Source organism: Nannospalax galili, unplaced genomic scaffold (genome assembly GCF_000622305.1).
Source record: "Nannospalax galili isolate Female #2095 unplaced genomic scaffold, S.galili_v1.0 scaffold186, whole genome shotgun sequence".
Classification (NCBI taxonomy): domain Eukaryota; kingdom Metazoa; phylum Chordata; class Mammalia; order Rodentia; family Spalacidae; genus Nannospalax; species Nannospalax galili.
The window spans coordinates 6,261,928-6,275,653 of NW_008358774.1; the positions used below are offsets into that span (position 1 = coordinate 6,261,928).

General features: G+C 41.4%; 1 long non-coding RNA gene across 1 annotated transcript; it reads left to right on the top strand.

The window, feature by feature from the left end:
• The first annotated feature begins 6,607 nt into the window (after nucleotides 1–6,607).
• LOC115068265 lies at nucleotides 6,608–13,332 on the top strand. The gene is made up of 3 exons (XR_003847623.1): nucleotides 6,608–6,902; nucleotides 10,162–10,333; nucleotides 13,201–13,332. It is a non-coding gene; the product is annotated as an uncharacterized LOC115068265 (long non-coding RNA).
• The last annotated feature ends 394 nt before the right edge of the window (nucleotides 13,333–13,726 follow it).

Sequence of the window (13,726 nt, forward strand, 5' to 3'; positions counted from 1 at the left end):
TCAGATTTTTCAACTATGTGGGACACACATGTTGTGGAGAGCTGTCTGTTTTATTTAGGCTGCTGGTTTCAATACTAGTCTCATCCCCCAGACATCCAGAATAGTACTTGGCCAAATATCTGGACACTTTGTAGCCTATTCTGGTTGATACATAAATTTAATCCTCATACTCCATCAACTCAATTAGCTATTATTTCTATGGCTGACCTGTTTATACTGGGGTTAATACTGACAATTTTTTTTTAGAAACAATATACAAATTTTTGCTTTCTGCATTATGTAAACAGCTATCAGGTCCTATACAAAAAGGTGGCGAATAAAGGGGAAATGGCATGTGTTTCAGGAATTTGTCATCTGTGATTAACTGACTCATTAAAATGGCTCAAGGAGGATTCAGAGTCAAAACAATGATTTAGTTCAATGCAACATGTAGATTTTGAGGTAACATAAGGGCAGGGGCCAGAGAAAGGACTCAGCAGTTAAGAGTACTAGCTGCTCTTAAAGAAGACTCAGGTTCTCAGCACTCACATGATGGTTAACAACTGCTAGTAACTCCAGGTCCAGAGGATCAGACACCCTCTTCTGGCCTCTATGGGCATTGCATGCACATGGTGCACTTGCATACATGCAGACAAAACCTCATACACATAAAAAATATTTTTAAAATTTTAAAAAAGGACAGAGCTCTTTACAGAGAGAAATACTCAGGTGATATTTGATACTAAATCAAGAAACAGAACAACATAGGAAGAGAAGATTCCTGTTTTTCATAAACAGTATCTGTTGGATGTGCAGAGCACGTACCAAGGTCTGGTGAACTGACGATGTAGGGGCTTCCAAAGGCAGACAAGCTGGGTTAAATTAAGACATGACTTCTTAGAACAAAGAAAGAAGTGATATTTCCTGAGGACTTCTATTTGAACTAAAGGGAGTAACAACTTCTTATAATAAGTGAAATTTTTATGGCAGGACTCTTTGCTCTTTGAAAAACCTGAGTTGTTTTTTACATGTTGCCCTGATTTTGTCTTTGAGAACTATGGTTATTTTTCCTCCTTGAAGCTTATTGAGAATTTTCCACATACAGAGGTAGTCATTTTGACCATGAAATGCTGGTATTATTATGCTTCCTGCTGCTCTTGGTAACTGTGGATTTAAATGGTAAATACCCCTTTCTGTCACTGCTTTCAGATTCTGCACCAAGGATACCCCTGGGGAGGGACAGGGGCTTGCGCTGTCTCACAAGTTTAGCGTCTATCTAAAGAGTTGTTTGAAAAGAAAGTGTCCTGACTTTTTTTTAGCCAGCCACTTGGGAGCCTGGGGTAGCCTGAGTCTTGTGTTTGTTGCCAGCCTGGGCTATACTGTGAGACCTTATCTCAAAAAACCACACACACACAAAACCCCAACATGAGCAAAAATCAAACCAAACCAAGCTGCAACCACAAATTAATAGTGATAGAGAAGATAGAATGTAGATTAATAAAGCTCACAGAAGTACGTGCATGCCTGTGTTGGGTGGGGAGGAAGGGAAATTGAGAGGTAGTACAAAGAGGTCCTCTGACTTGCCAAAATGTTTGTGTATCTACAAAGCACAGCATGAAACACAGATGTCCACTTTATGAGTGGTACAGAGATTTGAAAAGACACAAGCCATCAACTTTATGAGACTGGAGCAGAAATGTTAAGAAGATTTTCTTTTCCATTTCTATCAGTAATATGTTCTAGAATAACAAAAATATAGTTTGGACCAGTCTTATTATTTGGTCTACTATTTGGTTATTATTTCATTGATTATTTAGTCTAGAAAATGCTCTATCTTAAAAAGAATGAGTATACTTTATCTCAACCTTTCAGATAAGTCACGATCTTGCAAAAACAAGACTGTGATGCATTTATACAGGCTATGGGTTAGAAGCTCCTCGCTATCTACTAAAAGCACTCTTAAATGTGATTTAAAAAATCTGTTTGTGTGTGTGTGTGTGTGTGTGTGTGTGTGATGTATGTGCTGAATTTGCGTGCTGGAGCAATTGTGTACGGTGCACATGTAGAATCAGAAGGTAACTTTTGAGAGTTGATTTTATCCTCCCATTGTGGGTTTTGGGGATTGAACTTGGGTGTCAAGCTTACACAGCAAGCACCCTCACCAAGCCATCTCATCAATCATAAAATGTGATTTTTGATAACTAGAAATCCATTTCAGGTCCCTTGGCTGACTTAGGTACCATACTCCTGCCCCCTTCCTAAACCCTTTCTCATTTAAATCAGTGTTTGTCAATGGAGAGTGATTTTTGTCCCTTAGAAAATACTTGACAATATCTGGGAACTTTTTTTTATGACAGGAGGATTGCTATGGCATCTAGTGGGAAGAGGCAGAGATTGGCTAAGCTGCCTACCATACGCAGAGAGTCCTATTCAAGGACGAATGATCTGATTCCAAGCAGCAAAAGTTCAAGGTTGAGAAGCTTGGATCTAAACAGATCTATTAGGTCTCCTTTTATGCTAGGGTTCTGCTTGCTTGTCCACGTGTCAACACATTCTTTGCTGAAGATACAAAAAGCACCATCTGTGATCTCAGCAGGAAGACACGCGTGCAAGCATTTAGCCTAGTTTCAAATTATAGATGCTGTGTCTCTTGAAAGCACTGAAAATAGCAAAATCAAATCACTCCAGTGTTTGTGAGTAACATAAATAGAAGCCCCATCCCATTTCTGTGCCCCAAGAAGGAGATTAAAATAATTTCTAAGTACTGAGGGCAGTTTCTGAATACCACATTAAAAGGCACTTACTTCTTAACACCTTTTCTGCATTGACAATTGGCTTGGGTTGTAAACAGTTCTTATCAAAGCTTATTAAAAAATGATCACTCTTGTTCTTTGAAAAGCAGAGGCCAGTTTATATAAAATCTCACCAACCTGTCACTACGAAGCATGACACCCACTCAGAAGCCTGGTCCTAACAGAACTGAAGGGAAACCTTTATTTAGGCTTTGTATTCCTAGAAGCAGTAAACTGAGTGTCAGCGTGTCAGTGGGCACTTGGTAGATACTGTTGAGATATAAGCTTAGGAACACAAGAGGAGAGTTGAGATTTTCTGTTCTGAGCATTTGTAGAGAAGGCCTGCAAAATTAAAAATTAGATTTCCTCTGAGCAAAGAGATGGAATGTTCAAAATAGGCCACGGAGAACTAGTTATTTAACTTGAAATTTTCTTGACCTTGTGTTGACATCATGTGCACCCTCTTATCTGCCTCATGATGACATATTTTCATCAGCTCCTGCAAACTATTTTGGCTACAATGAAAGCTGATCTCTCTCACTTTGTTCACATGGATTGGAAAACAAACGCTCGTGAAAATCTCAAGGTTTGAAAGGGAGCCCAAGTGGATTACGGTTTGCTTTTATTTCACCAGTTCTAACAGTGCACTTCATCACGTGTAAACTGTAAATGAAAACTTCGTGTAATCTCAAAAGGCAGTTTAAAGATGTTTGCATGTAAACTGTGCAATTTCCATGCCTGAGTTTTCCCCGTGCTCTTTGCAGCCCAGTTTCTGAGAAGCTATACAGCAGGGCAACATTCAACCTTATGAGTAGTAGGTCTAATATACAGAGTAAGTCTCACGTCCCTTTCAGACTGGGCTAGAGTGTAATGTAACCTCACTATAATCAAGAGCCTTGACACTCTAAAGGAATGAATGCCCAGAGTCACTACTGGGTCCTTTGATAAAGAAGACTGACCTAGAAGAGATATCCCAGTGGGCCTGAGTAATCCTGTAATCAGAGAAACCACAAGGCATTGGGAGGCTTCACCACTCGCAAAAAAAGTTTGAGTCCACTCGGGTAACAAAGCAACCTTCTCCAGGGCCCCCGCTAGAGAAGAGCAGTCTGTGACCCACAAAATGGTCCAACACTGGGTCCATGTTGTAATTAACTCCCTGTCACTCAAGTACTGTTCAGTTTCACGCTCTGCCTGCTACTCCTGCTGCTGGACCATTAGCCAGCTTGGAGCTTAACACCTTTAGAAGGATGTAGCTTTCTTATAGAGGTGTCAGAACACCCTGCCCCTGTGACAACTAAAAAGCAAGGGTGATAAGTTCACTACTGTTTTTTTGATCCATTGCTACATTTAAAAATTACTTTCCATTTTAATCATGTCCTTGCCTGACTGAAGATCAGTGCTTCTTTGGAAAATTCATTTAATTTTCAAACTATTTGCTATTAAGGGAAGCTCAATCATCAGTTGTTTCTCCCTTTTGGAATTTGAACCTGAGTCTGGGACACCAGCTCTGAGGGATTTGGTGGTAGTGCAACAATTCACATTAGCTTAATAGAAGAGAGAAACTTCAATAGATTCTTGGAGCTGGGAATGTCCTGTGGCAGGGGTGGGTGGATCATGGTTGTTTTATAATGGAAGCCCAGAATGAAGAAACAAAAGTATTTGTCTGAGGTGCAAGGATATTGAACAAATGAGTTACGATTTGCGCTAGGTTGTTTTGGGTTCAAGTTTACTACTCTTTTTTATTACACTTTTCTGAGTAAAATTATTTAATCTCATAGTTGACCATACAAATAGTTATTATGATAAAAATATGATGAGTGATGTGAATATGATGTGAATATGAATATGATGAATCTTATGTGTCCAAATATTCCACTGCATAATATAATTTGGTTCAACATATTTTCTTTGAACATATTTCTTTAATTTTTTTTTCCTAAAACTGGACCCATGGTTAACTGTGATGTCAACACTGGTGCACTGTTCCTGGATGCTCTCTGTGACTCATTGGCCATCAAGAAGCCTGAGGGACCAGGGCTTGATGCCACCTTGAACTGGCTGAACCTGTAGCTGAAGCAGTCTCCCCTCTATCTTGGGATTCTCCTCCATATGGTCCATATGCCAGAATATCTTAGAATTTTCAGAAGCTCATAAACATGTTTGTACTTTTCTTCTCCAATTGGTAATGAATTTGATATATATCTTACATTCTATATTGTTTCTTCTCTGTAAAAGCCACACTGGGGATTTCTTCCTTACAAGTAAAGAAGAAAGATGGTCTGAATTTATTTTAAAGCAAGAGTCATTACAATATGCTTTAAAGCCTTGGAGGTTCTTAGCCTGGGAATACCTTGAGTTTGAAGAAGAAACTTTCCTTTTTTATATAGATATTTGTTGAATTTCTATGTATTTCATATATCTTAATCACATTTAGATTCCTTTCCCTATCTGCTCTCCATAGACCCCCCTCACCGTAATTCATGCATTCTGTCATATATGTTAAGGCCTCATATGAACCTCTAGCAATGATGACAGCATGCACAAGACCCATGTAAACTCAAACCAGACAAAACCCAGCATAGAACTGGGGAAATGGACAAAAGACCCAACCTTAGCTGAGGAACTACTGGCAGCTGATCACTGCTGGGTGAGGGAGAGTTGGTCTTCCTTAAGGGAGTCACACTAGATAGGCTGACCAGGCTCCAGTGGATGAACTCACACTGGAGAAACATTTCTTACTTCTATGGAAACACTCCTCTTGTAGGTCAAGTCTGAAGGATTTCATCTCCTACTCTGGGACATAATTAGCCAGTAATGAAACACTACCACCAGGGGAACCCTTCAGACCTCTGTGGAAGAAGAGGGTAGAACAACACACCTGCTGCTCTGCATCTCCGCTGTCCTACGTCGGATGGAAACTGAACTTCAAAGCTTAAAATGTTGTGTAACTCCAAATCAGGCTGTTCCTCCTCCTGTCGGCCCACTGAGAGGCTGTGACTGTGAGCAAAGGCAGATGATGCTGTTATTCTGGGGGAGGGGTGGTGGATGGATCCTGCTGTTTGCTCCTAAAGTATAAAGATGTCTTTTGTGGTTATGTCATCTTCAAAAAGGCCACATGTTATATGATTCCATTTATATGAAATGTTACAAATAGGTGAATTCATGGTGACTTGAAAGTATAAATTGGTGACTGTGTGAGCAAGGGGGAGAGGGGCTGGGGAGTGGCTGCTGTTGGGTAGAGCTTCTGAAAGATGCTGGAAGAGAAAAGTGGCCACTTGTGATTGCTGTCCAGCAGCCATTCTGAGGGTTTGACATAGCCACCCATTTAGCTCTGGCAACTTCCCCTGAAGTGGGGGTTATCATTAACCTCCAACTTACAGATGAGGGAGCTGAGGCCCTAGGAGGGCCTATGACTCATTCAGGGTCAAATAGTTGGGGCCTGCACATGGATTCCAGGGCTTGGCTTTTGTAAGTTTTAGCAAGGTCACTGCAGGCTGGACACTGAAAAGGCAGTCAGTCATGAGAGGTCATTTTGGTGGAAAGGCTGAGGGTGGCCCAATCCAAATGTTGGCATAGGTTGGGTCTACAGCAAAGGTTATCTGCACAAACAGATTAGTCTTCCTGGCTTTCGTGCCAACTCGGTGTCTGACGTCAACATCAACCCACATTGGCTCTTGTTTGTTTAGAACTGAGGTTCACAGGCATCTCTCACTATAGTAATTGGTCTGTGTGATCCTCCAATGAGAGGGATGAAGCAAGTCTGGCCCTCATTTCTGATGCAATATTGGCAGCTGTCTCACTGAACTCTAATCTTGAGGGTCAGTGTGTGCACACTGTCCACTTTTGGGCCTCTCTGTAAGAAATGAATGATAAAACAGCCTTTTCTATTGCTTTATGCTTTAAAATAATGTGTAAATTTCTGAGTGAAAGAAAATCAGTCACTTTAGAAATTTAAAATGCTGTCTTTTTGACTCAATAATAAGTAGAAACAGTATGTTTTCACATTGTTGAGTACTTCAAAATGCATAATTTCTAGTTCTATTTTTTTCTTGATGTTCTTTCATTGCTTTTCAAATAAATGAAACTCAAGGACATGTTTAGTCCAGCAACTCTAAGCTCCATGTAGCAGAGGTGAGTTGGGGTAGAAGGTGTGAGCCTTGCCTGGGTTTGAAGTTGGGGTAGAAGGAAGGTGTGAGCCCTGCCTGGGTTTGAAGCTGGGGTAGAAGGAAGGTGTGAGCCCTGCCTGGGTTTGAAGCTGGGGTGGAAGGAAGGTGTGAGCCCTGCCTGGGTTTGAAGTTGGGGTGGAAGTGAGCCCTGCCTGGGTTTGAAGTTGGGGTAGAAGGAAGGTGTGAGCCCTGCCTGGGTTTGAAGTTGGGGTGGAAGGAAGGTGTGAGCCCTGCCTGGGTTTGAAGTTGGGGTGGAAGGAAGGTGTGAGCCCTGCCTGGGTTTGAAGCCTTGTGCCTCCAGGTGGTTTAGTGACCCTTTCCAAGGTTTCTACTTTTGGAATGCAAAATGGGGGCAGTTGGGACATCTACTTCTTGTGTTGAAGGAAAGTTTAACTGTCCTGTTCAAGGACAAAATTACAACAATTTAAAGAGCTCAGTTGGTTTTATTATCAGTTCTAGAATTAGGCAACACCTCCTTATATAATAGAGGAAGTGCCCTGAAGGACAGAGCAGAGGAGATTGGTAATTTTAGAAGGCTGAAAAATAATGCAGAACAACCATCGCAACAACAGAGAAGCTGGTCCTTCCAAACTTCTTTCCTTGCTGTGGGAATGACCTTTATTAATGCACATAATCTGGACTAATGATTTTTAATCAACCCTGGCAAAACCATGCGCTCTTGTGTCCTGTGACCTTAGCGCCCGACAACCTCAATTTGGTGCTTCACCCAAAAAGATAATGGACGATTGAATGAATGTGGGTGTGCTTGACAATTAACATATCAAAGCACTGGAAGGCAGAAGCCCATCTCCATGGGCACAGTAGAGCCTGGGAAGGATGTGGGACCTAGAAGTAGGAATGGAAAGACCATATGGTCTGGTAAGTTTAGGGTGGAGCCAAGCTTGTACTTCCCCACCTGAAGCTGGACAGACCATTTTGAATAAAATTATTGGTGGGGCAAGTCTTGGGACACAGTTCCAAGGTTCTAAGAAATATCTAGGGGAACAAGTGTCCTCCGACTGCAGGCCCGCTCTTGTAAACTAAATTTAAGAGTTAGGCTTATTTGTTCAGGTAATTATGATGTTGTTGTAGTAATGCTGTACCTTGTCAGATTGGGTGAGACATCTAAAAATTATAATTTTCTTGTGTGCGTAAGGCCTGGGCAAAGGGAAGTTGTCATGCCAATAGAAACTGACCTGTTTGGGAAATTTTGCTATTATCACTCTTCTGATTTCTAAGGAAGCTTAGATAAAGCAGTTTTGGTTTGATGATGTGGAACTCCACATGAGTGTGGATATCTTTTCCATCTTCTAGTGTCTTCTTCAATTTTTTCGTATATTTTTCTTGAATTCATAAACAACATCTTAATCATCTTTATACCCCCTTCCCCATCGACACCCTCCCACAGCCACCCCCCCCACTGGATTTCATGCATTCTATCATTTATGTTAAGGTCTATTGAGTCTAGTTAGTGCCTCTAGATGTCCCTCAGTGCAAGTTCATCCCCCGGGGTCTATTTAATTTTTAAATTAGCATCCAAAGGAGTAAATTTTCTTGTGGCATCTTTGTACATACTTAGTTTAGTGATCCAAACTGTGTTACCTCACTACTTAATATAACATTTTCCAGCTCCATTCACTTTCCTGAAAATGTCATAAATTTGTTTTTCTCTTTGGCTGAATGAAATTCCATTATGCATATGTATCATATTTTCATTGTGCTTTCATGTGTTGGTGGATACCTAGACTGATTCCATTTCCTGGCCCTTGTGACTAGATTAGGAATAAATATGGTTGTATAAGTATCTCCGAGGTAGGATACAGAACCCCTTGCATTTCTCAGTACTCTTGAGTGAAAGTTTCAACCCATTGCTTTTTAGCTGAATTCCCAATGAAACTGGCTCGGTTTCTTCTCTGACTGCTAGAGAAATACATTATCCAACCAGAAGGCCAAAGACAATTGTATGTGCCTCCTGTGGAAAAGATATATCTACATGTAGACACTGAGAGGTCTTCACATGGTGGGCTGGGCCATTTCTTCTGCTTTACAGTGTGTGGCCCTTGGCTCAGAGAACCCCCACCATAAACCACATCCTGACACCTTGTCTCATGATTGATGTGGAATCTGTGTGGAAATCTCTCTGTTGTCAAGTCCACCTACCAATAACAGTTTCCAATTATTTGGCATTCAGAGGCTTTTCCTACCTACAGGACTTTTCACACTTGATTGAATGGCCCACTTGCTTGCCTGTGGGCTCATGCTAGACCGTGTGCCCTGCTTAGAGATTATCTTGGTCATTGAGCCTTTTCAAATAAATCACTCACTGGACCAACTTCGAAGCAAGGAAAGCAATACGAACACAAAAGAAAGGACAAAGCTTGTGGCACGGTCCAGGTGTAGATGACAAATATGGCCTGGTCCCACCCTATCTCACATAACTGTCCTCCTTGGATTTGGGACCATGACTGTGCTCTCTTTTTCTGTTCCTGAACCCTGATGGCCATTTCTGCCACTCAGGTTGGTCGGGCTCTGAGGCACTCAAAGCCACTCTATCAGAGTACACAATAGTGTTCAGTAGAAATATTGTAGGAGCCATAAAGCCCTGTGTGTCATTTTAAACATTCTGAAGCCTCATAAAATAGAAGTGAAATTCAGTTTAAAGGTATTTTATTTATTTATTTATCCAACTAGTATCACTGGAACATGGAACCAATGTGAAAATAATTGAGCTATCTTTATCTTTCCTTACTCCAGCTAAATCTTTAAAGTCTAATGTGACTCTTATGCCACATCTTAACTTTGGCCAGCCACATTGTGCTTGGTGGCCAGATATAACAGTCAATATGGTGCTAGCCCAGGATTGTGCTACTGATGTTCCAGAGAATGAAATTTGTATGAACAATGATTTTCTAGAAGTTGGCAGTGAATGCCTTGCTTTAGCTGAAAATTAGGGAATGATGACAGTGAAAATCCCCACACAGTGATATTTTTCTTCTTATTTGCATAGAGATGCTGTCTGGACCATCAGTGGCCTTGTTACCACAGGGCTTTTGTACACACTCTTTCCTCTTCCTGAGAGTCCACTTTTGCTCCACCCCTTTGACTGTTTCTTTATCAGCCCATGACTGTGCCACTTGTTCTGGGAGACTGGACTTCCATCCTTTCATAGAATCCTATTCCTTGCTTCCCAGCACTCATTTGGATTTATGATGATGTGTTTGCAGGTGAGATGTCTGACACAAACAAACCATTCCAAAAGGGCAAGTTCACATGTGGTTTTGCTCACCTTTGAGACCCCAGCTGGCGACAGAGTGCTTGGTATTTAACGGCTCAGCTGTGATGCCCCGACTCACTATCTGGCTGACTTCATGAGTCCATTTCACCAACCCCAGCAGTGTGAGACACTCTTGTTCTTATGGCCTTGGGTAAAGACTCCTCATGTATCAGACAGAGACTGGGATATTGCTCAGATCTTTCAAGGGAAGAAAGCTGCCTGTCCTCTCACAGCACAGACACCTTTCTTGATCAAAGTGTGTCAGTGCTCTGGCCAGCATCCTGTCGAGTTGGCCCCTTGGACAGTTTCCCTGTTTCCTTTCAGAGCTGAGTGATCCCAAGTTTTATCTTTGACTGAATCAAGACAATCTTTAATGACCATTTTAAAACAAATACGTTTGAAAAGTAGGTCAATTGGTGATATGGAGAGCTAGGAACCCAGGTGATAAAATACCTAATTTTGAAAGAGAGAATTGTGCAAGTTCTTATCAGAAGCCTAGATGCTGGGAAGCTGAGGCATCGACTCAATGGCTTCATGCACTCTGTTCTCTCTTCCCAGCCTTCTAGTGTTCCTGCCAGTAAATAAAACCCCAACACAGAATTGTAAATAAATACTATAAGATTTGTTACAGATATAAGGCAAGATTCTTGTCCATCAATGAGCATTAATGATATCTGCATAATGTTTATGTTAGTGGTAAGATTTGGTTCCCTAATGCCATCAGACTATCTGGGTTCAATTCCTGGCCCTGTGTGAGGATTCAGTAGCTGTGTGACCTTGGATTGGTTACTTAACCTCTCTGGGGTCCTGTTTTCTCTTCTTTAAAAAGGAAAAATTTGAAGAATTTATCTCATAAGTGTGCTCTAAGGCTTAAGAGACACACTGAGTATAATGTGTGTGTGTGGCATAGTGGGGACCCAGGAGGTACACTTCTTTTTAAATGGAGTTTGTGCCTGCATTGTGTAAAAGAGTTAGGAATAGTTGCTTCAGGTAATTATTCTATATTTGCAGCCTCAGTTACAATAGAAATAAGCAAACTCCAGAAGTCATTTAATACTGTGATTACTCTGTGAGTCCTCTTTGCTAACATTTTTTAAAAGTTATAATATACTAATATAAAAAATTTATAAAAAGCTTCAGCAAAGAAAGACTTTCCATGAACAAAGCAGAAATAGAACCAACGTCTTCAGGATGTTAGTGAGCTCTCACTGAGGCCTCTTTTTGTCTCAGAAGCTTAGAAACCAGAATTGCACGACCAATAGGATAAAGATTAAGAGATGCAAAGGCAACAGGTATCTCACAGCATAGGAAAGATTCCAGCTCAGATTATCCAGTCTGTCCTAAAGGCACTCTTGTGAGTCCTGTGGGTAATTTAAGTCACTTGGGGAGGCAGAGAAGCACAAATAAATATTCTCTGCCCTATTTTCTACTAGACATGTAAGGTACTTTCTGTATTGAGATTAAGAGGATGTTGCCTGGGGTGGAGAGGTGGCTCAGCCACTGGTTAAGAACGTTGTTTGCTCTTGCACAGGACCCAGGTTCAGTTCCCAGCACTCACATGACAGTCCAGAACTTCAGTTCCAGGAAATCCAATGTCTTCTTCTGGCCCTACGGGCATTGCATGCACAGGTGCACTTACATATATGCTTACATATATGCAGGCCAAACACTCATACACATAAAAAATAAATAAATAAAATTTTAAAAATCCAAAGTATCCACAGATGTCACTACTGAGATATATTCCTTTGTACTGAAGTATCGGGTTCCTGGAAATAACATAATAAAATGAAAACTTCTTTCCTCCTGTGCCTTAGGAGAAAGTGATCACACAGCCACTCCCAGCTACAGCCACTTCAGTTTCTTTATATTTGACACCTGATGATGGCAATGGCAGAAAGACTCAGGCTTTTGGGTCAGAGATACACAGGCTTAAGTTTGGGCTCTTGAAAACAAAATTGAAGTAGCTTTACAAATCAAGTTCTTACTTATGATGAGAGGTTGTGACAATTATTTTCATTTGTCAATTTGACACCTGGGAAGAGAGTCTCAATGACTGATTCTCTAAATTTGGGTCGGCTTATGGGCATATATCTGTAGGGGGTTGTCTTGATTGTGGTAGCTGAGGGGGAAGACTGTGGTCGGCACCATCTCCTGGATCTGGGTTCTGGACTATATGAGTGCAGAGAAGGAGCTAAGCAAAAGCAGGCGAGTGTGCATTCTCTCTCTGCTCTTGACTATGGATGTAATCTGGCTCATCGCTTCAAATCCCTGTCACCTTGACTTCTCTGCAATGGTGAGCTCTAACCTGGGATTGTGAGCTAAACTAAGCTCTTCCCTAAGTTGCTTTTTGTCAAGGTATTTCATTGAAGCAACAGAAATGAAACTAAGTACTCACTAAGGTTGTGAGGAGGATAGAGTTATGTGCATTCATGTACAGAGCACAGGAGTTGTTCATGGTAGCTGTCATTCCTGGAGAAACAGAGAGAGCAGTTAAGACAGAGGAAGGTAAAAGTCCAGACTATAGAGTCCTGCCTAGACCTGATGATCTGGAAGACAGGAGAGGGCATGAGGTCAAGTGCATGTGTATGTGGGGAAGGAGCAAACAAGGAAGGCAGAGGCTCAGACCAGGGAGGACATCAAGACAAATGTCACTAACTGTAAGCCTCAGACTTACTGAAGTACCTTATTAACAGACTTACAAGGGTGAGAAGTGGAAGGACTGGAGTGAAGAGGGTATTCTCAATGCTTTAGTCAGAATCAAGGTAGGTGAAACAAATTGTACAGCATATAGGGTCTTATGTTTGAATTGGAAATGTTTTGCAGAGGCTCATGTTTTTAAATGCTTGGTCCTTAACTTACAGTTATATTTTGAAGACTGGGGCTTTTTGGAAGGGGGGCCTGGCTGGTGAAAGCAGGTCCCTTGGGGCAAGCTTTTAAAGGTGGTACCAGTCCCTCATTTAATCTAGTTTTCTGTGCCCTCCTGTAGCCTTGCCATGTGAAGGAGCCACCCCTGGATGCTTCTGTCACTATGGATCTAGCTACTCCACTTTCCCAAGCCTGCTGTGATGGACAGCAATCCTCTAAAACCATGAGCTGAAATAAACCTTTCACCCTTCAAGTTGCTTCTGTCCAGTGTTTTGGTCATAGTGACTCAAAAGTAATAGCAAATGTGGGAGAGAACTTGGCAACTGACATGGCTATAATGTGTAATCTGGATTCCAACTTAAATTCATTTATTCATTCCACCTCTTTGACTGCTTTTTTTATGCTAGGCACTGTACTAAGCTCCGAGAAGGGAACAGTGAAAGTAATAGATACTGCTAATGAGCTCACATGCAAGTAGAGCAGATGGATGAAAACCAGAGGACATGCAGCCTCCATCACCCAGTGATGAATGTTAAGAAAAATCAAGAAGGTAAAGATGCAGGGAGTGTTGAGGGTAATTTAGGTAGGGTGATCCAGGAAGCCTTACCTGACAATGTAACATCCGAGTGTTCCCACACACATTTATT